At 44.2% G+C, this 25274-nt stretch overlaps 1 protein-coding gene across 1 annotated transcript in view; it reads right to left on the reverse strand.

The window, feature by feature from the left end:
* Positions 1-25274, reverse strand: part of LOC140070825 (dipeptidase 2-like) — a 755511-nt gene that overhangs the window by 199369 nt on the left and 530868 nt on the right. The gene's annotated exons all lie outside the window — the stretch shown is intronic.

Below are 25274 nucleotides of genomic sequence, written 5' to 3' on the forward strand. Positions count from 1 at the left end.
GCCAGATTAGAGCTTAAAGGGGTATTCTCATCTGGGCATTCACATTCTGTTTCATTAATCTGCCATATATAAATATTTCTTCAAAACAAGACTGACTCCTCTGATACGGCCACCTTTGCTGAAGGGATTGCTCAAAGAAACAAAAGGTTTTTGTATATGTAATGTCTGGGAGTTACTGCAGGTCCCACAGCCATCCTGTGGTAACGAGCGTTGAAGCCAGGAGGTCAGACAGGACTCAATAGTGGCATAGTAATGCCACTGCTGCCAAAATGTGAGGTGGTTGTATCCGAAGAAGCCATCTCATTTCTAAGGGACAACATGGCTACATTTATGAGAAATTATCTTCACACAGAAACATTTTTTTAAGAACATCCAATTGAAGAAATGTTTCATATGGCAAATGAATGAAATTAAATGTAAATGCCCAGATCGGAATTCCCCTTAAGGCTCAGCCCCATTTTTGGATTCTGACTTACGTTGCTTTATATGGTTATAACTAGAGATGAGCGAACATACTCGTCCGAGCTTGATGCTCGTTTGAGCATTAGCGTACTCGAAACTGCTCGTTGCTCGGACGAGTATTTCGCCAGCTCGAGAAAATGGCATCTCCCGCCGTTTTGCTTTTTGGCGGCCAGAAACAGAGCCAATCACAAGCCAGGAGACTCTGCACTCCACCCAGCATGACGTGGTACTCTTACACGTCGATAGCAGTGGTTGGCTGGCCAGATCAGGTGACCCTGGAATAGACTAGCCCCTGCCCGCGCTGCTCGCGTCATTCTCTGTGTGGATGCCGCTAGGGAGAGACCTGCTGCTGGTCAGGGAAAGCGTTAGGGTGTTCTATTAGGAGTGATTCTACAAGAACCCAACAGTCCTTCTTAGGGCTACAATAACGTTTTATTTTCCTTTTTTTTGGTTTGCTTGTAGCTGGGCTTGCTGCTATTAGTAGTGCAGCTAGTACCATATTGTAATTTGCAGGGAGACTTGTGTTTAGCTCTTAGTGACACACATATCCACCTCAAACACCGAAGTGGGACAATTTATTAGGGGTTTGATTTGAATTAGGCAGAGTCTGCTGATTTATTTTTTTTTACGTTTATTTCTTTTTAGAACTCACAGTAATCTGCCAAAGCAGTGTGCTTTGAGTGTGGGCTAGAAAATAGCCATAGGAGAACCCCAACGGCTTATTTAGGCCTACAATAGCGTTATATTTTCCTTTTTTTTTTTAGTTTGCTTGTGGCTGGGCTTGCTGGCATTAGTAGTGCAGCTAGTACCATATTGTGAGTAATTTGCAGGGAGACTTGTGTTTAGCTCTTAGTGACACACATATCCACCTCAAACACCGAAGTGGGACAATTTATTAGGGGTTTGATTTGAATTACGCCGAGTCTGCTGATTTATTTTTTTTTATGTTTATTTCTTTTTAGAACTCACAGTAATCTGCCAAAGCAGTGTGCTTTGAGTGTGGGCTAGAAAATGGCCATAGGAGAACCCCAACGGCTTATTTAGGCCTACAATAGCGTTATATTTTCCTTTTTTTTTGGTTTGCTTGTGGCTGGGCTTGCTGCTATTAGTAGTGCAGCTAGTACCATATTGTGAGTAATTTGCAGGGAGACTTGTGTTTAGCTCTTAGTGATACACATATCCACCTCAAACACCAAAGTGGGACAATTTAATAGGGGTTTGATTTGATTTAGGCACAGTCTGCTGATTTATTTTTTTTTACATTTATTTCTTTTTAGAACTCACAGTAATCTGCCAAAGCAGTGTGCTTTGAGTGTGGGCTAGAAAATAGCCATAGGAGAACCCCAACGGCTTACTTAGGCCTACAATAGCGTTATATTTTCCTTTTTTTTTGGTTTGCTTGTGGCTGGGCTTGCTGGCATTAGTAGTGCAGCTAGTACCATATTGTGAGTAATTTGCAGGGAGACTTGTGTTTAGCTCTTAGTGACACACATATCCACCTCAAACACCGAAGTGGGACAATTTAATAGGGGTTTGATTTGAATTAGGCAGAGTCTGCTGATTTATTTTTTTTACGTTTATTTCTTTTTAGAACTCACAGTAATCTGCCAAAGCAGTGTGCTTTGAGTGTGGACTAGAAAATAGCCATAGGAGAACCCCAACGGCTTATTTAGGCCTACAATAGCGTTATATTTTCCTTTTTTTTTTGGTTTGCTTGTGGCTGGGCTTGATGGTATTAGTAGTGCAGCTAGTACCATATTGTGAGGAATTTGCTGGGAGACTTGCGACCGTTGTGTTTAGCTCTTAGTGAGACACACAAATCCACCTTAAACACCGAATTGGGACAATTTATTAGGGGTTTGATTTGAATTAGGCACAGTCTGCTGATTTATTTATTTTTTACGTTTATTTCTCTTATAACTCAAAGTCATCTGGCACAGCACAAAATCCAGTTGTGTGCTGTCAGTGTAGGTTAGAAACTAGCCATAGCAATAGGATAGCATCGTTTTGTTTAAAAAAAAAACACAAAAAAAACACACAAAAAAATTTGAAGTTTACACTTTAATTTTGAAAATGTTTAACCCGAGGGCTAGGGGTAGAGGACGAGGGCGTGGACATGGGCGTCCAACTACTGCAGGGGTCAGAGGCCGTGGTCCTGGGTGGGGTGAGACACCACCTGCTGTTGAGGGAGCAGGGGAACGCCGCAGAGCTACACTCACTAGGTTCATCATGTCTCAAGTTACTGGGACTCGTGGTAGAGCACTGTTGAGGCCAGAACAGTGCGAAGAGGTGATGTCGTGGATTGCGGACAATGCTTCTAGCCAATTGTCCACCAGTCAGCCTTCCACGCAGTCCACCCATGTCACCGAAATCAGCACTCCTCCAGCTCCTCCACCTCAGCCTCCTTCCCCCCAGTCTGCCCCCTCCCAGGAAAATTTGGCATTTGAACCGGCATGCTCTGAGGAACTGTTTTCTGGACCCTTCCCACAGTCACAAACCACTTGTCCGGTTGCTGCTGAGCAATTTTCCGATGCCCAGGTTTTCCACCGGTCACAGTCTGTGGGTGATGATGACATTATTGACGTAGTGGAAGAAGTGTGTAAAGAGGTGTCGGACGATGAGGAGACACGGTTGTCAGACAGAGGTGAAGTTGTTGTCAGGGCAGGAAGTCCGAGGGGGGAGCAGACTGAGGGATCGGAGGATGATGAGGTGACAGACCCAATCTGGGTTGATAGGCCGGGTGAACACAGTGCTTCTGAGACGGAGGCGGGTCCTATAGCAGAACAGGTTGGAAGAGGCAGTGGTGGGGCCAGACGGAGAGGCAGGGCCAGAGCTGGTGCATCAGCGCAAAATGTTGCCCGTAGTCAAGCTCCCGTGGCGAGGGCTAGATTTTCAGAAGTCTGGAGGTTCTTTAAAGAAACACCGGATGACCGACGGACTTTGGTGTGCAACCTTTGCCAAACCAGGATCAGCAGGGGTTCCACCACTACTAGCTTAACTACCACCAGTACGCGCAGGCATCTGAATGCTAAACACCCCACTCAATGGCACCAAGCCCGTTCACCTCCGGCCGGGCACACCACTGCTCCTTCCCCTGTGTCATCTGCTAGTCAGCCCCCTGCCCAGGACCCCGGCCCAAACACCTCCCGTGTGAAAACCCCATCTTTGCCTCCACAATCCTCCACAGCATCCACCAGCGTTCAGCTCTCCATACCCCAGACGCTGGAGCGAAAAAGGAAGTATAGCACAACCCACCCACACGCCCAAGCCCTAAACGTCCACATCTCCAAGTTGCTTAGCCTGGAGATGCTGCCCTATAGGCTGGTAGAGACCGAGGCCTTTTGAAACCTCATGGCGACGGCCGCCCCTCGGTATTCGGTCCCCAGCCGCCACTACTTTTCCCGATGTGCCGTCCCAGCCCTGCACAAGCACGTGTCAGAGAACATCATCCGTGCCCTGACCAACGCCGTTTCTGACAAGGTCCACCTGACCACGGACATGTGGACGAGTGCTGCCGGGCAGGGCCACTATATATCGCTGGCGGCACATTGGGTTAACTTGGTGGAGGCTGGGACCGAGTCTGACCCTGGGACTGGTCATATACTGCCGACGCCGAGGATTGCGGGGCCTACCTTGGTCCAGGTCTCAAAGGCCTACTATGCCTCCTCGTTCTCCCACCCCTCCTCCACCTCCTCCTCCGAATTACCATCCGTGGGCATGGCGCCATCAGTTGGTAGCTCTAGGCACAGCAGCAGTGCCGTCGCTAAGCGACAGCAGGCGGTGCTCAAACTGCTGAGCCTAGGAGATAAAAGGCACACCGCCCAAGAGCTATTACAGGGCATTACGGCGCAGACCGATCTGTGGCTGGCACCGCTGAACCTGAAGCCAGGCATGGTTGTGTGTGACAACGGCCATAACCTGGTGGTGGCTCTGCAACTCGGCAGACTGACACATGTGCCATGCCTGGCCCATGTGTTAAATCTCATAGTTCAGCGTTTCCTCAAGACATACCCCAATCTGTCTGATTTGCTCACGAAGGTGCGCCGCATCTCTCAGGGCAGCGCAGCGCCGCCTCCAACTGCCCGCTCACCGACTGTTGTGCGACGTGCCCACGAGGTGGAATTCAACATTAACCATGTTATCCAGAGTTTACCAGCAGCGCAGAGCGATTGTAGACTGCCAGATGTCAATTTCCACCAGAACTCGTAGTAGCCATTTAGGGTATGTCACCATGACACTCTCTAGCCTGCCACTGCTGCTGCTGCCTCTGCATGCCGTCCCCTATAGTGTCAGGGTCAATTATTGCATGTTTTAGATGCTATCTAGCCTCATTCGGTCACTCTGTCATGGCCATGCTGTTGCCCATAATTTTTGCATAATGGTGCGATTAAGCAGCCTCAGAGGCATCCATGCATGCTGCCCCTGCTGTTTCCTGTCCATTTCCATGGTGTTTCCATCCTTTTCTGAGGTTCCCAGGTGTTTGGCCACGCTTCCCTGTGCAGAGCCTTGGTCCCCTTGAAAAATGCTCGAGTCTCCCATTGACTTCAATGGGGCTCGTTATTCGAGACGAGCACTCGAGCATCGGGAAAAGTTTGTCTCGAACATTTTAGTGCTCGCTCATCTCTAGTTATAACTTTTGAACACTGTTACTTATCAAAAAATTCTGAGACTGTTTTTTCCTCATATGTTGTACTTCATTTAGTGGTTAATTGTGGCTGATAAGTTTTGCATTTATTTGCAAAAAAATAGAGAAAATGATGAATTTTTTGAATGGTCAAATTTTGTCGGTTATACGTTCATTTAGCCCTAAAATTTACACATTTCCAGAAGATAAAAAAGAGAAGACCCACCTTACAATTTGTCAATTGAATCAAAAATGGAGGGGAAATTTAGAGTGGTTTAAATTTAGAATTTCTCCCAAGTACAGAGACACCTGACTTGTAGCCATTACTTGTTTTATGGGCAGAAGGGAAGGAGCTTAGATTTTAGTTTCCTCATTGGCCCCTTTTGCAGGCTATAAAATTTAAGCTTTTTTGTTATTGGGGCCATGTGATGGCATCTTTTTTTGCAAGATGAGATGCTATTTCAAGTGTAACCATTTTGGGGTTGGTATCCCCTATTGTTAAAAATTAAGGAACTTTTTTTTTGAGGGCAGGAGTAGAAAAACATCAATTCCGCACTAGATTTTTAATTTTTTTTTTACGTATTCACCATACAGCCTATGATTGTGAGGATACTATACTTTTTATAATTTTGGCTATGGTTGATGGCTTCTTTTTTGCGGGGCATGTTGTACCTTGCAACAGTATCATTCTGGCGTACATATGTTTTTTTGATCACTTTTTATTGCATTTTTTCGGTGGGATTCAATAGGTAAAATTTTTGGTTGTTTTTTTTACAGTTTTTTTTTTTTTACGGCATTCATTGTGCAGGTTCAATAATGATTTACTTTTATTCTACAGGTTTTTATGGACGTGGTGATACTATCTATATATGTGGGGTTTGTTTTATGATTTTGACTTTGTTTTGTGATATACAGGCAGTCCCCGGGTTACATACAAGATAGGCACTGTAGGTTTGTTCTTAAGTTGAATTTGTATGTAAGTCGAAACTGTATATTTTATCATTGTAGTTCCCGACAATTTTTTTTTTTGCCCCAGTGACAATTGGAGTTTCCAATTTTTTTGCTGTAATGGGACCAAGAATTATCAATAAAGCTTCATTACAGACAATTTTAAGCTGATTATTGCAATCTGGGACTATTTTAAAGCATCCAGAGAGCTTCACCAGAGGTCACAGTGGGCAGAGGGGTCCGTCTGTAACTATGGGTTGTCTGTAAGTCGGGTGTCCTTAAGTAGGGGACCGCCTGTATGTCTCTTTATATGTTATGGGGCTTATGGGCATTTTTATTGATTTATTACTTTATTTTTTATTGAATAAGATATTTTTTTTACATTTTTTACTGTTTCCACCATGGAAACTAATCCACTGATGTATTGCAGGGTATTAGCAGTGTCAGCCTATGCACATGCATCATCGACGCCATCTTTCAGGCACTGCCAGCAGGCAGCTCTGGGGTCCTGATTGTACCCCAGAGCTGCCATAGCAACAATTGGTACCCACCGAAAAACAGAGTTGGGGGTATCATGGGGGATAGACCCCAAAGGCGGGTTAAATGGCGTGGTCTCACAGACTGCAACGTTTAATGGGTTAAACACACGCAATCGGAGCCCACTCCGATCATGGGTGTTACACTGGGATGTCGGTCAGTAGTTCCACTCAGTTCAGCTCAGATCTTGAGCTGAACCGGCATCAACTCTGCGTCCGATATATCGGACGCTGAGTGCTAAGGGGTTATAGATCTGTATTTATTTTGTAGGGAACTAACATTTAAAATATTTTTTCAGCCTTCAACAGTGAACATGCTTTTTGAGAATGGTTGCAGGGTATTTAGAAATCTACTAGACTTACTAGAACAAAAAGGAAAGCAATACCCCTAAGAGAACAATTTCCCACAACCGTGTTCCCTCTCAATCCTCGCCATCATTAAGCTTCTGCTCAGCTATTAACATCTTTTTTCAAATTACCTACAGGGACATTCAAGCATTACCAATCGATACTGTAATTGTCAGTACAACTATTTGACCAGACAGGAACAAAGGGTATTACAATCACTACAGGAGAATAAGTCCTTTCTCATGAAAGAGGGGGACAAAGGAGGTAACATCGTCCTTTGGTCTGTGGAAAAATATTTGGCAGAAGCCAAAAAATAAGGTAAAGTAACCAACGCTTCTATTGTATCTTGCCCTTAGGTCCAACGGATATTTTTAAAGGAAAACTAGATCGTTTAATCAGCACAGCCTTTATGAAGGGTATAATCAATAAACAAAAGATGAAATACCATCTCAATGAATCAATCAGTGGATGAACCAGGAGTACCAACATTTTACCTTGCTTCAAAGGTACATAAATCTCTTGTTACCCCACCTGGAAGACCGATAGTGGTGGGCATTGGTAGCATATGTGAAAAAGCTTGTGTCTATCTGGATTATTTCTTGCAGCCCTTTGTTTTGGAATTGGACTCCTATCTACCTGACTCCATGCATCTCATTGAACAACTGAAGGCTATTCAGATACCAACAGGTACGCTAATTGAGATGCCCCTCAAAACCAACATTGCACATGTTGAAGGTGTAGGGGCAGTGACTTACTTTCTTGATACCAGACAAACTAAGATAGGGGGCGTGACTCTTTCTTGCTAGAATTACTAGACTTTGTGCCCAGGGATAACTATTTTGATTTTGACAGAGCCTTTTACCACCAAGTGTCTGGAACTGTGATGGGTGCATGCTGTGCTCCTTCCTATGCCAACTTCTTTTTGTTTGGTGAGAGGAGACCAGGGTGTACCCATTGCAATCCTTTCAGACCATGGTCACGCATTGGCATCGTTTTGTTGACGGCATTGTCTTTTTTGGCAGGGCACTTATCAGAAATTTCTTCAGTTTGTGGCTGAACAAATTCATACAACATCTATTTGGTCCCCCAGATTTCTGAGTCAACAGTAGAGTTCTTGGACTTGAAATTGACAATACAACACATTGATTGCCACTAATAATTTACTTCATTACACAAGCTCCTACCCAAAAGATCAAAAAGATGGCATACCGGTAGGATAATTCATGAGAATAAAAAGAAATTGTAGTGATGATAAAGAGTTTAGGAAGCATACGCCAGAGCTTACGGAAAGACTAAAAGCAAGAGGTTATCCTAAAAAGATAATCTCCAAGGCCTACATGAGAGCAAAGAATTCCAACAGGGAAGATATCCTAAAACCTAGATAAAGAATATCTAAAAATAAAGTTAAACTCATTACCACATATAATAATCAGTGGTGAGACAATTTTCAGATTCTTGGAAAAATTGAAACATACTTTTAAGTGAACCCAAATTAGAGGCTTACATTGACACTCATCCAACCATCACAAGAAAACCACGGAATCTTAAATATATCTTGGTCAAGAATCACTTCAAACATCATGTAAACACAACGGGAGGAATTAAATTAAAAGGATCATATGCATGTGGGAATTGCAATATCTGTCAGTACATGGCTCCAGTCAACCATTTTGATGATCCCATTGATGGTAAGAGATATTAACTTAAGCACTATATCAATTGCCGAAAAAAAGATGTTGTCTATGCGATTATATGTTCTTGTCCCAAGATATTAATAGGACAAAATACACAGGAATTACGAAAGCGAATTCAAAAACATATATCCCCTATTTCCACAGCAAGATGGGATTTCAATAAAGATAAAAGCCTCACCTCAGTTGCCTCTCATTTTCATGGACATCATAGAGGTAAGTGTAAAAAGATCAAAATCCTAGGGATAGAGAAAGTCTTCTCAAATATAAGGGGAGGAAATGTAACTCTATGTTTATTAATAAAAGAGACTAAATGGATTTACCAAACTCAGTCTATGGCAAGAAGAGGACTCAATGAAGAGTTCCTCTTTACTGGTTTCGATAAAAAATTAGACATTTATCTTTCATTATAGTATTTACAGTTGGGCGAATCGATTCGAATGAAATTTCACGGAAAATTCGAATTGTCATGGATCCGAAGTTTACACTGATTCATGGGAACTAAGTTCACGAGCACAACGTGTTACATGGGGCAGAGAACTCTGGGAAGGAGAAAGGAACACCCTTGATGACATCTGCAGACCTGTAAGCCAATCACACAGCCCTATAAAAACAGGCAGCCATTTGCAATCTCGGCATTTCACACTGCATGTGCTGTCTCTAGCGTTTAGCTGCTTCTACTGTGCTGTGCTGTAGCGATTTCTGCTCCAATCCCAGGGTGTGCGTTTGGGGGATCTGTATACCCCAAATAGCGGTTCTTTTTTGTTGCTGAAGCCACTACGAAGAAATCTGTTTAATATCCACACAGCTGCTGTAGTAATTTCTGGTCCTCTCCCAGGGTGTCTGTTGTGGGGTATCTGTCTAACGCAAATTCCCATACTTTTGTGTTGCTAAAGTTGAGAACAAGAAATACGTGTCAAATCCATGTAGTTTGTTTAGTGATTTTCGCTCCAACTACAGGGTGCCTATTGTGGGGCATCTGTACACAACTTTTGTGTTGCTACAGTTGAGAGCAAGAAATATGTGTCAAATCCACATATGTTATACAGTGATTTTCGCTTGAGTTACAGAGTGTCTGTTGTGGGGTATCTGTATAATGCAAATTCCCATAATAATTCTTTATTTAATAATTCTTTATTTATATAGCGCACACAGATTACGCAGCGCTGCACAAAGCATGTCAAATTGGTCCCTGACCCCATGGGGCTCACAATCTAAACAACCTACCAGTATGTTTTTGGATCTTGGGAGGAAACCGGAGGACCCGGAGGAAACCAACGCAAACATGGAGAGAACATACAAACTCTTTGCAGATGTTGACCTGGGTGGGATTCGAACCCAGGTCCCCAGTGCTGCAAGGCAGAAGTGCTACTCACTCAGCCACCGTGCCGTCCATTCCCATACTTTTGTGCTTGCTAAAGCAAGAAATACGTGTCAAATCCACATAGTTGATTAACCACTATGTCAGACAGAAAGGTGGCAGGTGGAGCAAGCAGAGGTCGCAGCACACTAAGGGGTCGTCGCAGCAGGGGTGACTCTGTGAGGCCAGAAATGATGTTGATATCTAGCGGCAGTGTGTTGATCAACAACCCAAAGGTTGTTGATTGTTTGACTAGGTCACCCAATTCCTCAAATATAACATCTGACAACCCCAGCCAAGAGTCTGTGGGTTTGTCAGATACAACAATTAGTTGGCATGGCCCAGGAGCAGGTCCGCAGCCCTCATCTGTTCTCAACCAGCCTCTGTCCTGTTCTTTTCCCTCAGCCAGAGGGCTACTAGGTGGTCTGGGCTCAGCCCACTATTCGGCGAGGACGAAGTGTTTGAGGACAGTCAGCAGCTGCTTGGCAATGAAGATGCGGGGCAGAAATCTGCTGCTTTGTGCAGTAGGCAGGCTGTGCATACTGATACCATTGAGGAGAATAGCAGTGACAGGGAAACGCAAATTAATGGTGAGTTAGCCAATCACACTTGGGAGCTGGGTGTAGGGATTCATCATCATCGGTTGAAGAGAGTGTCAGCTTGCGCGTTGGGCAGCAGAGCAGGCAGAAAGTCGCTACTGTGGCAGCCGTGGAGTTCAAAATCTGTCTGCTCAGGGCACTGGAGAAGTGGAGACTACATCTTATGGCCACATGAGTCCGGTTGGGGCTGAAGTGGAGGAGGAGGACATTGGAGCACAAGCAGAGTCTGGTGAAAATAGTAGTTTTTCCACTCAGGTGACAAGAGAGGAGGACCAGGAGCATCCGGATGAGGTAGAAGACGAGGCTGATAACCCAGAAGCACTGTGGCAGTATACAGTGGAGATGGAGGCCGGGAGTCACTTGCGCAGATGGCCCACAGCATGCTGCTTTGCCTAACTAGTGACAGCCGAATAGTCAACATCCGGCATAGGGTTGACTTTTGGCTCTCCTATTCGACCCTCGCTGACCCGCAGCTGACTTTTTTTCAGCTGCCGAGAGGGAGAAATTACTGGCATACTATAGAGAAATACTGTGCAGACAGTTGGCTGCTGCCTTTGTGCGCCACTGTCCATTCTTTGTCAGTTCTGACTGAGGGATTCCTGGCAGTCATCTCTCACGTAATACAGCTATGGTGTCACGGGTGCTCCCACCATCCATGTCAAGGATCGCGGGTGCACCCATGCTCCGCTGCCTGCCGGTCCCCGTCTTCCTACAGTGCCCGGCGTGTAGGCCGCACGCTCCCGCCACTAGGGGGCGTATGCGCGAAATTCTCAAGCCTTAAAAGGCCAGCATCCTCCTGATTGGCTCCTGCTAATCCGGCTCGCCCTTATAATTTGGCACCTCCTTTCACTCCCGGATGGATTCTAATGGAACTTCCAAGGTTTCCACACCTCGCTTCCCACAGCGGTTCCTGTTGAAGTGATTGCCCATCAGCGTTTCCAGGCGCTCCTGTCTTCCAGCGTTTCCAGACGCCTCCGTGTTCCTCCAGCTTTTCCAGACGCCTCTGTGTCTCCTGTCTCCAGTGTTCCCATACGCTTCTGGTGTTCCTGTCTCCAGCGTTACCAGGGCCCCTCAATGTGCTCCTGCCAACCTGTGTCAAGTGTTCAGTCTGCCTCCGTGCTTCCTGCTGTGCCTTCCAGGGCTCCAGTCCAGCGGTGTCTCCAGTCCGTGCCAGCGTTACCAGTGTTCCTCTGTGTTCCTGCTGTCATCCCAGGCTTGGACTGTTTCCTGCACATCCCTGTACCTTGGCTGCCTCATACCAGTGGGTCCACTGGTCCACAGACTCCTCCCTCCGGACTCCCTTTCCATAGAGACCTTTAGTTCTGTCGTCTGTGTGACCCTTTACACGCGGCTGCTGTGGGGAGATGGGGGCTCTTGCTGCTGCCACCTCCACGTAGTATCATTGTGCCACTCTGTGGGCACACCCTCTGCACTCTTTTGGGGGTTTCTACATGTATCCACATTTAACAGAACAGGTTCTGTCGTTATTAGAGATGAGCGAGCACTAAAATGCTCGGGTACTCGTTATTCGAACTTTTCCCGATGCTCGAGTGCTCGTCTCGAATAACGAGCCCCATTGAAGTCAATGGGAGACTCGAGCATTTTTCAAGGGGACCAAGGATCTGCACAGGGAAGCTTGGCCAAGCACCTGGGAACCTCAGAAAAGGATGGAAACACCACGGAAATGGACAGGAAACAGCAGGGGCAGCATGCATGGATGCCTCTGAGGCTGCTTAATCGCACCATTATGGCAAAAGTATCGGCAACAGCATGGCAATGACAGAGTGACCGAATGAGGCTAGATAGCATCTAAAACATCCAATAATTGACCCTGACACTATAGGGGACTATGCAGAGGCAGAGGCAGCGGCAGCAGCGGCAGGCTAGAGAGTGTCTTGGCAACATACCCCAAATGGACTCAGGCTTAAAACCAATGGGTGGCAGAGAGGAACCAAAGGAGGTGAGCAAGAAGCGCTCAAATAATATCGGTAAATGATAAAAGTTTGCCAGTATATTTTGTGGATTACACAGCAGGGTGGCGACAAAGTTAACAAGTTTGATGAGGAAGCCATGAAAACAACCCAAAATTCTGCCTGACACAGCTCGTTTGATAAGGGGACCATGTATGGAGGCAGTGAACTAGTAGTAGAAATAAAGGTGCTGCAGTTAAAACTATGTTAGTTGGATCTTGGGATGGAGCTGGCGCTCCGCTGCCAGGCGAGCTTTCGCCAATCCAAGCCCCTGTCTCTAGGCTACTCCCCAAACAGCACTTCTAAGAACCTTTTGTATAAGATCAAGTGTAGTAGCGTTCTTATAAGTTTAGGATATGGCGGGTGAGGGGAATGTAAACAGATGCGCAAGAAGCGCTGAAATAATATTGGTAAATGATAAAAGTTTGCCAGTATATTTTGTGGATTACACAGCAGGGTGGCGACAGAGTTAACAAGTTTGATGTGGAAGCCATGAAAACAACTCAAAATTCTGCCTGACACAGCTCGTTTGATAAGGGGACCATGTATGGAGGCAGTGAACTAGTAGTAGATTAAAGGTGCTGCAGTTAAAACTATGTTAGTTGGATCTTGGGATGGAGCTGGCGCTCCGCTGCATGGCGAGCTTTCGCCAATCCAAGCCCCTGTCTCTAGGCTACTCCCCAAACAGCACTTCTAAGAACCTTTTGTATAAGATCAAGTGTAGTAGCGTTCTTATAAGTTTAGGATATGGCGGGTAAGGGGAATGTAAACAGATGCGCAAGAAGCGCTGAAATAATATTGGTAAATGATAAAAGTTTGCCAGTATATTTTGTGGATTACACAGCAGGGTGGCGACAGAGTTAACAAGTTTGATGTGGAAGCCATGAAAACAACCCAAAATTCTGCCTGACACAGCTCGTTTGATAAGGGGACCATGTATGGAGGCAGCAATATGGACTACTTTTGGAGGCAGCTATGGCGATGACGTGTGGAGGTAGCAATGGAGACAACGTGTGAAGGCAGCTAAAAAGACGACGTGTGGAGGCTGCTATGGAGACAATTTAATTTGGATAGTGCCTGTATGTGGCAGTCCAAAAAAGTTTTCAAACCAGAGGAGCAGGTAGCTGGTCCTCCAAAAAGAGGATGCTCCAGCGTCTGGGGTATGGAGAGCTGAACGCTGGTGGATGCTGTGGAGGATCGTGGAGGCGAAGATGGGGTTTTCGCACGGGAGGTGTTTGGGCCGGGGTCCTGGGCAGGGGGCTGACTAGCAGATGACACAGGGGAAGGAGCAGTGGTGTGCCCGGCCGGAGGTGAACGGGCTTGGTGCCATTGAGTGGGGTGTTTAGCATTCAGATGCCTGCGCATACTGGTGGTAGTTAAGCTAGTAGTGGTGGAACCCCTGCTGATCCTGGTTTGGCAAAGGTTGCACACCACAGTCCGTCGGTCATCTGGTGTTTCTTTAAAGAACCTCCAGACTTCTGAAAATCTAGCCCTCGCCACGGGAGCTTGACTACGGGCAACATTTGGCGCTGATGCACCAGCTCTGGCCCTGCCTCTCCGTCTGGCCCCACCACTGCCTCTTCCAACCTGTTCTGCTATAGGACTCGCCTCCGTCTCAGAAGCACTGTGTTCACCCGGCCTATCAACCCACCTTGGGTCTGTCACCTTATCATCCTCCGATCCCTCAGTCTGCTCCCCCCTCGGACTTCCTGCCCTGACAACAACTTCACCACTGTCTGACAACTGTGTCTCCTCATCGTCCGACACCTCTTTACACACTTCTTCCACTACGTGAATAATGTCATCATCACCCACAGACTGCGACTGGTGGAAAACCTGGGCATCGGAAAATAGCTCAGCAGCAGCAGGACAAGTGGTTTGTGACTGTGGGAAGGGTCTTGAAAAAAAAAATTTTTTGTGTTTATTTTTTTTTAGTTTTTTATTTTTTTTTAACAAAACGATTCTATCCTATTGCTATGGCTAGTTTCTAACCTACACTGACAACACACAACTGGATTTTTAGTTTGAGTTTGAGCTATAAAATGAAATAAAGGTAAAAAAAAAAAATAAATCAGCAGACTATGCCTAATTCTATTCAAACCCCTAATAAATTGTCCCACTTCGGTGTTTGAGGTGGATATGCGTGTCACTAAGAGCTAAACACAACGGTCGCAGGTCTCGCAGCAAATTCCTCACAGTATGGTACTAGCTGCACTACTAGTGCCAGCAAGCCCAGCCACAAGCAAACTAAAAAAAGGAAAATATAACGCTATTGTAGGCCTAAGTAAGCCGTTGGGGTTCTCCTATGGCTATTTTGTAGCCTACAATGAGAGCACACTGCTTTGCAAGATGAGTTTGAGCTATAAAATGAAATACAGCTAAAACAAAAAAAAATCAGCAGACTCTGCCTAATTCTACTCAAACCCCTAATAAATTGTCCCACTTCGGTGTTTGAGGTGGATATGCGTGTCACTAAGAGCTAAACACAACGGTCGCAGGTCTCCCAGCAAATTCCTCACAGTATGGTACTAGCTGCACTACTAGTGCCAGCAAGCCCAGCCACAAGCAAACTAAAAAAAGGAAAATATAACGCTATTGAAGGCCTAAGTAAGCCGTTGGGGTTCGCCTATGGCTATTTTGTAGCCTACAATGAGAGCACACTGCTTTGCAAGATGAGTTTGAGCTATAAAATGAAATACAGCTAAAACAAAAAAAAATCAGCAGACTCTGCCTAATTCTACTCAAACCCCTAATAAATTGTCCCACTTTGCTGTTTGAGGTGGATATGTGTGTCACTAAGAGCTAAACACAACGGTAGCAAGTCCCCCTGAAAATTCCTCACAATATGGTACTAGCTGCACTACTAGTGCCAGCAAGCCCAGCCACAAGCAAACCAAAAAAAAAAGTATAACGTTATTGTAGCCCTAAGAAGGGCTGTTGGGTTCTTGTAGAATCACTCCTGCCCAGGGGCGGACTGGCCATTGTACCCACCGGGAATTTTCCCGGTGGGCCGGTCGGTCCTGGGCCGGTCTGGGGCCGGTCCGGAGCTGGTGCGGGGCCGGTCCGCACTCGCTAAAACTTTTCACATAATCTATAGTACCTGCATCGTACGATGCAGTTACTATTGATTAGTACACAGACGCAGCGCAGCACCGCTGCTTCTGCGTCTGTGTATAAACCCAGCTACACAGGTCGCGCAATCAACGTCATTGCGCGACCTGTGTAGCGTGGAGGAGGCTGGCACTTACCATGTCAGCTGTCGCCTGCCTCCGTGTAGCTCCGCGGCTTGGTGTGGAGGCGCGGAGCAGTGACGTCACTATCCCGCGCCTCTACACCAAGCCACCGAAGACCGAGGAAGACGGGAAGAAACTGCACCAAAGGGGTGAGTATGATGTTTGTTTTTTTAAAATTACAGAACGGGGGGCATTATTTATATGTCTGGGAGGGGGGGCTGCATTATTCTATATTTGGGAATGGCAGTGGGCATAAATTATATGTCTGGGGTGGGGGGAATTATAGTATATATGGGGCTGGCAGTGGGCATAAATTATATGTCTGGGGTGGGGGGGGGATTATTGTATATATGGGGCTGGCAGTGGGCATAAATTATATGTCTGGGGGGGTATTATTGTATATATGGGGCTGGCAGTGGGCATAAATTATATGTCTGGGGTGGGGGGTATTATTGTATATATGGGGCTGGCAGGGGGGCATAAATTATATGTCTGGGGGGGTATTATTGTATATATGGGGCTGGCAGTGGGCATAAATTATATGTCTGGGGGGGGTATTATTGTATATATGGGGCTGGCAGTGGGCATAAATTATATGTCTGGGGTGGGGATTATTGTATATATGGGGCTGGCAGTGTGTATTAATTATATGTCTGGGGTGGGGGGGGCATTATTCTATATCTAGGGCTGGCAGGGGGGCATTAATTATATGTCTGGGGCGGGGGGGGGCATTATTCTATATCTAGGGCTGGCAGGGGGGCATTAATTATATATCTGGGGCTGGCAGGGGAGCATAAATTATATGTCTGGGGGGTATTATTGTATATATGGGGCTGGCAGTGGGCATAAATTATATGTCTGGGGTGGGGGGGATTATTGTATAAATGGGGCTGGCAGTGGGCATAAATTATATGTCTGGGGTGGGGGGTATTATTGTATATATGGGGCTGGCGGTGGGCATAAATTTTATGTCTGGGGGGTATTATTGTATATATGGGGCTGGCAGTGGGCATACATTATATGTCTGGGGTGGGGGGGATTATAGTATATATGGGGCTGGCAGTGGGCATAAATTATATGTCTGGGGGGTATTATTGTATATATGGGGCTGGCAGTGGGCATAAATTATATGTCTGGGGGGGGGTATTATTGTATAAATGGGGCTGGCAGTGTGTATTAATTATATGTCTGGGGCGGGGGGGGGGCATTATTGTATATATGGGGCTGGCAGTGTGTATTAATTATATGTCTGGGGTGGGGGGGCATTATTCTATATCTAGGGCTGGCAGGGGGGCATTAATTATATGTCTGGGGCGGGGGGGGGCATTATTCTATATCTAGGGCTGGCAGGGGGGCATTATTCTATATCTAGGGCTGACAGGGGGGCATTAATTATATGTCTGGGGCGGGGGGGCATTATTCTATATCTAGGGCTGGCAGGGGGGCATTATTTATGTATCTGGGGCTGGCAGGGGGGCATTAGTTATATGTCTGGGGCGGGCTGGGGCCATTATTTTTATGCCTGGGTCATAGTAGGAGCTCTATCAATACTGGGTTGGGTCGGTGGTGGTGGGGGGTTAAAGGAGAGAAAGAAGAAATAAATTATCTTTCCCATTACAGTTACATTATGGGGCACTATTTGTGTGGTACTAACATTGTAGGGGGCTCTATTACAGTATTTGGGGCACAGTATTGGTGGTAGCAGAAGAAGGGACAGTTAAGGGACAATGGGAAAGTGCAGAACATAAGACGTCTGTGTGGTAAACTCTGCAGGAAAGCTGTGTACCTGGAGGAAGAGACAAGGAGATGTTGGAGAAGATGGAGAAGATGAGGAACGAGAACAATCCGAGGAGACGTCACCTGATGTCACTGAATGCAATAGGTGAGAATCTCATGTGTTTTCTGTAGCTGTATATGATACATACTGATTTTTTTCATGTTCGCTTCTGTGTATATATGTAGTATTATAGTAGTTATATTCCTGTACATAGGGGGCAGTATTATAGTAGTTATATTCCTGTACATAGGGGCAGTATTATAGTAGTTATATTCTTGTACATAGGGGGCAGTATTATAGTAGTTATATTCTTGTACATAGGAGGCAGTATTATAGTAGTTATATTCTTGTACATAGGGGGTAGTATTATAGTAGTTATATTCTTGTACATAGGGGGCAGTATTATTGTAGTTATATTCCTGTACATAGGAGGCAGTATTATAGTAGTTATATTCTTGTACATAGGGGGCAGTATTATAGTAGTTATATTCTTGTACATAGGGGGCAGTATTATAGTAGTTATATTCTTGTACATAGGGGGCAGTATTATAGTAGTTATATTCTTGTACATAGGGGGCAGTATTATAGTAGTTATATTCTTGTACATAGGGGGCAGTATTATAGTAGTTATATTCTTGTACATAGGGGGCAGTATTATAGTAGTTATATTCTTGTACATAGGGGGCAGTATTATAGTAGTTATATTCTTGTACATAGGGGGCAGTATTATAGTAGTTATATTCTTGTACATAGGGGGCAGTATTATAGTAGTTAGGAGGCAGTATTATAGTAGTTATATTCTTGTACATAGGGGGCAGTATTATAGTAGTTATATTCCTGTACATAGGAGGCAGTATTATAGTAGTTATATTCTTGTACATAGGGGGCAGTATTATAGTAGTTATATTCCTGTACATAGGGGGCAGTATTATAGTAGTTATATTCTTGTACATAGGGGGCAGTATTATAGTAGTTATATTCTTGTACATAGGGGGCAGTATTATAGTAGTTATATTCTTGTACATAGGGGGCAGTATTATAGTAGTTATATTCTTGTACATAGGGGGCAGTATTATAGTAGTTATATTCTTGTACATAGGGGGCAGTATTATAGTAGTTATATTCTTGTACATAGGGGGCAGTATTATAGTAGTTATATTCTTGTACATAGGGGGCAGTATTATAGTAGTTATATTCTTGTACATAGGGGGCAGTATTATAGTAGTTATATTCTTGTACATAGGGGGCAGTATTATAGTAGTTAGGAGGCAGTATTATAGTAGTTATATTCTTGTACATAGGGGGCAGTATTATAGTAGTTATATTCCTGTACATAGGGGGCAGTATTATAGTAGTTATATTCTTGTACATAGGGGGCAGTATTATAGTAGTTATATTCCTGTACATAGGGGGCAGTATTATAGTAGTTATGAATGAAAAAAGTGATGTCCATCGGCAACAGGCGAAAAAGTCAGTGGCTGGTAAAAAAAGGCTTTATTGAAAAAACAATGGTTAAAACAAGGATACCATGGTAGCAGGTTATGCGTTTCAGACCCTAGAGAGCGGGTCCTTAGTCATACCTAGGAGGTAAAGCAATGAACTGGTATTTAAAGGAAAAGGAAGTAAACCATTGAGGGTTACGCCTCTTCAATACTCAGTAACAGGTGATGATATTCAAATGAGCACAGGCACAGAATATACAAAAGATGCAAAAATTATGCGTAAAAAAACAACAGTGTATGACCACAAAGACCAAAGCACTTATATAGAGAGGCAAGGAAAATAATACATTCAGTAGATATATAGAAGGTCACTTTTGTAGTTAAGACCAAGAGGATACCTGGTGTCAAGCAGCAGGATCCATTTGGCTTCTTTAAGATGTAAAGATTTAACCCTGTCACCGCCACGTTTCTGTGGAGGGACATGATCGATGGCACACACTTTGAGGGACGTCATATTTCCCAGATGTGTGTCTCGGAAATGCTTAGATAGGCCAGTTAAATTGCGGGTGCTGGCGATGGTATTTGGGTTGGCACCGGTGATATGTTCTGAGAGCCTATCTTTAAGCTTCCTGTAGGTGCAGCCTACATATTGCAATTTGCAGGTAACACACTCGGCTAAATAAACAACATGCGAGGTTTCACAATTCATGTGTCTGTTGATGTTGTAATTAGTATTGGTGGACACGGATGTGAAAGTGGATGTTTTTTTCATATGTTTTCAAATATTGCATCGGGAGCCCCCGCAGCAGAAATTGCCCTTATACGATAGCCACGTACTGCCCTGGGTAGAAGCAGTGAAGGTGTTGGGAGAGATGATATTGGCCAGGATTGGAGCGCGTCTGGATGTACACATGATGCCATCTTGAAGGATTTGATTAAGCGTGGGATCGCATTGTAAGATGGGTAAGTATTTTTTTACAGTATTTACAATTTGAGTGTACATAGGAGAAAAACGAGTGCAAAACACCGGTTTAGAGATGGCAGTATTACTCTTTTTTGGTTTTTCAGTTAAGTAGTGTGAACGAGGTTTTGCGTTCACAATATTTTGGGCTCGTAGACAATCAGAATTAGAATAGCCTCTTTGATTTAGGCGAGATGTCATATTAATGGCCTCGGTTTCATAAGAAATATTGTCAGAACACGCACGTTTGGCTCTAATAAATTCTCCTATAGGTAGATTTTTTGTAATGTGAGCTGGATGGCAGCTATCTTTTCTGAGGAGTGTGTTACCACTGGTGGGCTTGCGGTAAAGGGCTGTGTGAACTGTACCATCGTCCGGGTTACCCGTGAGCATGACGTCCAAGAAGGAAATGGAATTGTTGCCAAGTTCAAAAGTAAAAGATAAGTTTAGATCGTTAGCATTGATGTAGGAGATAAAGTCAACGACTGCCTCCCGGTGCCCAGTCCACACCAGGAGGCAGTCGTCGATGTATCTACCGTACCACTTTATCATGTGAACAAATGGGTTGTTGGCATTGTATAGGTGTCTTTCCTCCCAGAAAGCCATGTAGAGATTGGCTAAGGATGGGGAGAAGCAGGCACCCATAGGGCAGCCGGTGACCTGCAGATAGAAAACATCATCAAAAAGAAAAAAGTTATTATGCAACAAAAAAGACAAAACTGATACAATGTAGTCCTGTAGTGATGCAGAGTACGTGCTGTATTTTTGTAGATGATAGGCTACAGCATGGCATGCTAGTCTGTGCGGGATGGATGTGTAAAGAGAAGAGACGTCACAAGATAGCCAGGTATCATTAGGGTTCCATGTGAATTCGGTCATAGCCGATAAGACGGCTTTAGTGTCTCTGATGTAGCCAGGCAAACGGGTGACGAGAGGTTGTAGAAGATCATCCAGCCAAGTTCCAAGTTTTTCCAAGAGAGAACCGATACAAGACACTATTGGACGAAAGGCTGGTGGAAAGCCTTGTTTGTGCGTCTTTGGAAGCATGTAGAAATTTGCACACGTAGGTTTCTCGGGAATGAGGTATTCTGCAGTCCGGGTATCAATAATTCCTAGATGTAATCCCTCGTGGATTAGGGATGTCATTTGGTTTTTTATGCGATTGGTGGGATCAGAAGATAGGCAGTGGTAGGTACTCTTATCAGTCAGCATCATGTGAGCTTGAGTGCGATATAATTCTTTGTCAAGAACTGTGATGCTTCCTCCTTTGTCTGAAGGTCTTACAAGTATGTATGGATTGGTCCTCAGTTCTCGTATAGCGCGTCTCTCTTTGGAGGTAAGATTTTGTTTACATTCAGGCATATTGGAATAAAGAAATCTCAAGTCTCTTTCAATAGACTCCTGAAATAGGTCCATAACAGGTACTCGTGAATTTATGGGGTAAAAATATGGGTTTTTTGTGGTAGAAAAAGAGGAAGTATTAGTTATGGTATCAGGTTGTGGAATATTGGTTGTATTTTGATGTTGTAGACTGATGAGAGTAGAAAGATTTAAATGTTCATTGAATGTTGCGGATAGTGTGAAAGCGTTAGATCCCAGTTCATTTAAAGGAGTGGTCGGAACGGTATTATAGTAGTTATATTCTTGTACATAGGGGGCAGTATTATAGTAGTTATATTCCTGTACATAGGAGGCAGTATTATAGTAGTTATATTCTTGTACATAGGGGGTAGTATTATAGTAGTTATATTCTTGTACATAGGGGGCAGTATTATAGTAGTTATATTCTTGTACATAGGGGGCAGTATTATAGTAGTTATATTCTTGTACATAGGGGGCAGTATTATAGTAGTTATATTCTTGTACATAGGGGGCAGTATTATAGTAGTTATATTCTTGTACATAGGGGGCAGTATTATAGTAGTTATATTCCTGTACATAGGGGGCAGTGTTATAGTAGTTATATTCTTGTACATAGGGGGCAGTATTATAGTAGGTATATTCTTGTACATAGGGGGCAGTATTATAGTAGTTATATTCTTGTACATAGGGGGCAGTATTATAGTAGTTATATTCTTGTACATAGGGGGCAGTATTATAGTAGTTATATTCCTGTACATAGGGGGCAGTATTATAGTAGTTATATTCTTGTACATAAAGGGCAGTATTATAGTAGTTATATTCTTGTACATAGGGGGCAGTATTATAGTAGTTATATTCTTGTACATAGGGGGCAGTATTATAGTAGTTATATTCTTGTACATAGGGGGCAGTATTATAGTAGTTAGGAGGCAGTATTATAGTAGTTATATTCTTGTACATAGGGGGTAGTATTATAGTAGTTATATTCTTGTACATAGGGGGCAGTATTATAGTAGTTATATTCCTGTACATAGGGGGCAGTATTATAGTAGTTATATTCTTGTACATAGGGGGCAGTATTATAGTAGTTATATTCTTGTACATAGGGGGCAGTATTATAGTAGGTATATTCTTGTACATAGGGGGCAGTATTATAGTAGTTATATTCTTGTACATAGGGGGCAGTATTATAGTAGTTATATTCTTGTACATAGGGGGCAGTATTATAGTAGTTATATTCTTGTACATAGGGGCAGTATTATAGTAATTGGCTTGTACATGGGAGAAGGTATTGTAGTAGTTTTATTTTGTATATAGAAGGCAGGATTGAATGTGTTATTCTAAATGTGTTATTGTAGCATTATTCCTGTACATAGGAGGCAGTATCAATATATTCTTTCTCTGAATTCTACATGTATGGCACAGGGGAAAGGTAATTAAGGCATAATTTACTGATCGACAGGTCACAATCCTTGCACATTCTATTCACTTACTAGCAAAAGATGTTCTTGTTTTGCATTAAGGCCATCTACCAACAATTTGTCTGTTATAACTCCACCCACATTATCTAAACACACCCACTTGTTTTGACTCCGCCCATAAGATGGGGCCACTTTTATATTTTTTTCCAGGGCCATTTTAAATTCCCAGTCCGCCCCTGCTCCTGCCTAACACTATTCTAATAGAACACCCTAACGCTTTTCCTGACCAGCAGCAGCTCTCTCCCTAGCGGCATCCAGACACAGAATGATCTGAGCAGCGCAGGCAGGGGCTAGTCTATTCCAGGGTCACCTGATCTGGCCAGCCAACCACTGCTATCGACGTGTAAGGGTACCACGTCATGCTGGGTGGAGTGCAGAGTCTCTTGGCTTGTGATTGGCTCTGTTTCTGGCTGCCAAAAAGCAAAACGGCGGGAGATGCCATTTTCTCGAGCGGGCGAAGTATTCGTCCAAGCAACGAGCAGTTTCGAGTACGCTAATGCTCGAACGAGCATCAAGCTCGGACGAGTATGTTCGCTCATCTCTAGTCGTTATCTATGGAATAATCTGATGTCAGTGTAAAAAGAGTGCACTCTTTGATGTTATAGTGGGATCTTGGCCCTCAGCTCAGTCCTTTTGAGCTGACACAGACGTTACCTTGTCAGGCTGCATTCCCGTTTTGCATATTTGGTGAAGTTGACCTCTGTAAGTGCACATGGGAGTGAAGAGTGAAGCGATTCTAAGAGCGGTGGCTGTCATGTGCGTGTCATACTAAAACACAGCATAGTTTGAAGAGCAAACCACGCTCCCTATGTATATTTAAGCATGGCACATCATTCTACAACACCCTACAGCAGTGGTAGCGAACCTATGGCACGAGTACCGTAGGTGGCACTCGGAGCCCTCCTGTGGGCACCCAGGCCATCACCCCAGAATGGAGTTCACCAGACAGGGCTCAAAGAATGCTGGCCCAACAATTCTTCCTGTACACAGGGATCCTGGAGAGAAGCTGCAATAGCCCAAATTTGCCCTCCTCCTTTCAACTGCGTTTGTGTCCTCAGCAATAAATGACTGCCTAAATTGCTGTGCTGGCACTTTGCCATAAATAAGTGGCTTTTGAAGTTTGGGCACTCGTGATCTAAAAGGTTTGCCATCACTGCCCTACAGGCTCTCTGAAGCCAGGAAATACCTGTTTATTAATGTGATTCGTCGCAATTTGATTGGGGTTGAATATATTTTTTTTATATATTTTTTTTTTAATTCGGCAAATCGTGTGGAACCGAATTTCTACAAATTCGCCCATCTCTAATAGTATTGTTTATACTTGAATACTGAATAATTTATTATAACAAATATAACATATATAACATTATAACAAATATGTATATGCTAAAATATGTACTTGTTTTTAGTTTATATGGATGTTAATATATGTATATATCCCTTCCATTCACGTTATTCAATATCACCTATTGTCTGTTAAAGGGGTTATACGGCCGTTCTATCCAAAAATCAAAAATCATTCCATCCCTTTTTTATGTTCCCTTTTTTAATATACCCATGTTTTTCAATTTTCCGGTTATTAGAATGAATTTTTAATACATATTTTACCTTTTATTGCTGGTGGCATGAAATGATGTCTAAAGATGGCCGCCACGCTCTGCATGATAACATTAGTTCCCAGGATACCACGCTTCCAAGGAGCACTTTTTTGCGCGCCCACATCACATACTCTTCTTCTATTGGCTGTGCAGCAGGCAGGGACAGCGTGCATGGCAGCCGTGCACGCTATGTTTAGACAACTAGTTATATCTGGTCTGGCAGAGTGAACGTCGGAGCATCAAACATGGTGAGTAGAAGTATCTAACCAACCTGCATCCCCACAGTATATATCAAGACCCCTGCCCCAGTATATAACCAAGCAGCATCCCCCCAGTATATAACAAGCCCCCTGCCCCAGTATATAACCAACATGCATCCCCCCAGTATATAACCAACCTGCATCCCCACAGTATATATCAAGACCCCTGCCCCAGTATATAACCCACCAGCATCCCTTCAGTATATATCAAGACCCCTTCCCCAGTATATAACCAACCTGCATCCCCCCAGTATATATCAAGACTCCTCCCCAAGTATATAACCAAGCAGCATCCCCCCAGTATATATCAAGACTCCTTCCCAAGTATATAACCAAGCAGCATCCCCCCAGTATATAACAAGCCCCCTGCCCCAGTATATAACCAACCTGCATCCCCCAAGTATATGACCAACCAGCATCCCCCCAGTATATGACAAGCCCCCTGCCCCAGTATATAACCCACCAGCATCCCCCCAGTATATAACCAACCTGCATCCCCCCAGTATATATCAAGACCCCTTCCCCGGTATATAACCAACCAAAATCCCCCCAGTATATAACAGACCAGCATCCCCCCAGTATATAATCAACCTGCATCCCCCCAGTATATATCAAGAACCCT

The sequence above is a fragment of the Engystomops pustulosus genome, chromosome 7 (genome assembly GCF_040894005.1).
Source record: "Engystomops pustulosus chromosome 7, aEngPut4.maternal, whole genome shotgun sequence".
NCBI lineage: Eukaryota > Metazoa > Chordata > Amphibia > Anura > Leptodactylidae > Engystomops > Engystomops pustulosus.